Here is a 2,141-nt window from a genome sequence, read left to right on the forward strand (position 1 = left end):
TATACACTCCTGATATTTTCACCAGTATTCCGTGCGTGCATATAGGCTCGCACATACCTAGGCATGTGTCTGCGCGCGCGTGCGTGCGTGCGTGCGTGCGTGCGTGCGTGTATTACAGTATATACCGTATTTACTCGTGTATAAACAGTACTTTTTGTACACAACTTCAATAAAAAAATCAGGGGTGCGACTTATAGACAAGGCTAAGAAATCTTGTTAATGTACCAATGTTTGTACCAACTTATCAAGGCAAAATATGGGGTGTGATTTATACATGTATGAATAATACTTATACACGAGTAAATACAGTACATGTAAAATCATAATAAAATTCACACGTTTATGTTTGCGTGCTGGCACGATCATTGTGTCATTCCCGATTGCAGCTTTTTCCTCAATCCCAGGAAAGTTTTGCTATCGTCCTCTCATCCCAGCGATGCCCACCCCTACATAATCAGTAATGAACATGCCCCAAGCTTACTTATAAACAATCGTACCCCCCCCCTCCAGTACATCAATCAATGCCGCCCCGGCCGCGAAATTTTTTTTCCCACGAGAGTTCCGGACCCACCACAGATAGTGTTTTGTAATATATGGTGCGTATATAAGACAGACCTGGTTGAATTATAGTTAGTGTTAGGGTTAGGGTAAGGTTGTATAAATTTTTACATTGTTGCTTTGAGGAAGTCGAGTGAATGGAGTGCGCTGATTGGCTGGGGTCCGGAACTCTCGTGGGAAAAAAAATTTCGCGCCCCGGCCAGGGAGATACGTGCTGCCGCTCTGAATAAATCTGTAAATGGTAACAGTGGGTGTCGCGGGCTGCTTTTTTCAGCCACCTTTGAAAACGTTTGACGTGAGAACGTGGTGCGATAGCGCCCTGGCTCAAAGGATGTCAGGAATATTAAACAACTAGAATTTTTCAGTTGTCCGATCGGGCAACTTACTAGGCAAGAGAATAACTTTTCCGACATACTTTCACTTGTCCAGGGCAATCAGACAACCGTTAGTGTCGAGAGCTGTAATAATGCACATCAAATCCTATCGCCTTCAACTTCAAGTTATGCAAAAATCACACAAATCATTAAGATATATGGTATCACATATATGCATATGATGTCTGTAAAGGATACTGCCAGGGGTGGTAGGTGATTTTCAGTGGAAATTTCATTACCCATTTTATTTGATAGATGGCGCCCATGGGCAGCTATGTACAGATCCGTATATAAAGGCGATATATACCGTGGCTCTGGCTATGTATACGTAGATATTACCAAGAGCTCATAATAGAGAAGAGTATGACACCGTTTTAACAGCGTTTTGCATAGTTTTCAACTTGTAAATATTCGATCAATATGTGAATAAATATATTCAAACTTTACCTTGTTTTCGTCTATGATTCTCCCTTAATCATATGACACCACCAATTTACCTGAAAATCGTGTGTGTTTTTCAAAAAAGTTCTTTGAATACGACACGGTTTCACAGTTTTCCCAAATGATCTTTTCAAGTCGTTTGTGGACTTGGAGCAGCCTTAAACTGAGACCATTTTTTGTCATAATAGCAAATATCAGGCTTCGTTCACCAACAGAGGCTCCTGTACCCCTTAGGCAGCCACCACTGGATCTGCCCCCATCGTAGCTTCGTCGTATTTTGAAATACACATACAAACCTGCACTAGAAAGCTGGCATGGTGACTGTGGCACACATTCTTCAGATAAGGCAGCAGCAGGAATTACTCTACCACCAAGGTGTCTTAGGCTTTGGTTCACTTTTTCCAACACTACTCCTTTCTAAAAAAAATTAATCATGGCAATCAAACAGAATAACTTATAAATATCATAAATCTATACATGTATATTGAAATATTCATTGTTGTTAAGAGGAAATTTACTTTAAATAAGAAATCCAAACATATTGACCTGTCAATGACAGTTTCAACAACCAGATGAGACGGGATACTAGAGAAGCGTTGCCGAAAGGAGATGTTGATCCCAATTGCGCTGAAGCGCAGATCTTTCGCGCAGTTCCGCGGCAAGGCGCACGCGACCGCGGGAACGTCCTACGACAGTATGCAGCGCTGGCAGCTATGGATCCGTGCGCCGAATGAATTGGCGGGCGAACGGATCCATAGCTGCCAGCGC

At 42.3% G+C, this 2,141-nt stretch overlaps 1 protein-coding gene across 1 annotated transcript in view; it reads right to left on the minus strand.

Annotated features, from left to right (window-relative positions):
* The window catches only part of LOC106807254, a 20,113-nt gene that overhangs the window by 13,714 nt on the left and 4,258 nt on the right, over positions 1-2,141 (minus strand). The window contains exon 2 of the mRNA XM_014809547.1: positions 1,670-1,790. The gene's annotated coding sequence lies outside the window, so the exon portion shown is untranslated. The remainder of the gene's footprint in view (positions 1-1,669; positions 1,791-2,141) is intronic.

This window comes from Priapulus caudatus, unplaced genomic scaffold (assembly GCF_000485595.1).
Source record: "Priapulus caudatus unplaced genomic scaffold, Priapulus_caudatus-5.0.1 Scaffold203, whole genome shotgun sequence".
In the NCBI taxonomy this organism is placed as follows: domain Eukaryota; kingdom Metazoa; phylum Priapulida; class Priapulimorpha; order Priapulimorphida; family Priapulidae; genus Priapulus; species Priapulus caudatus.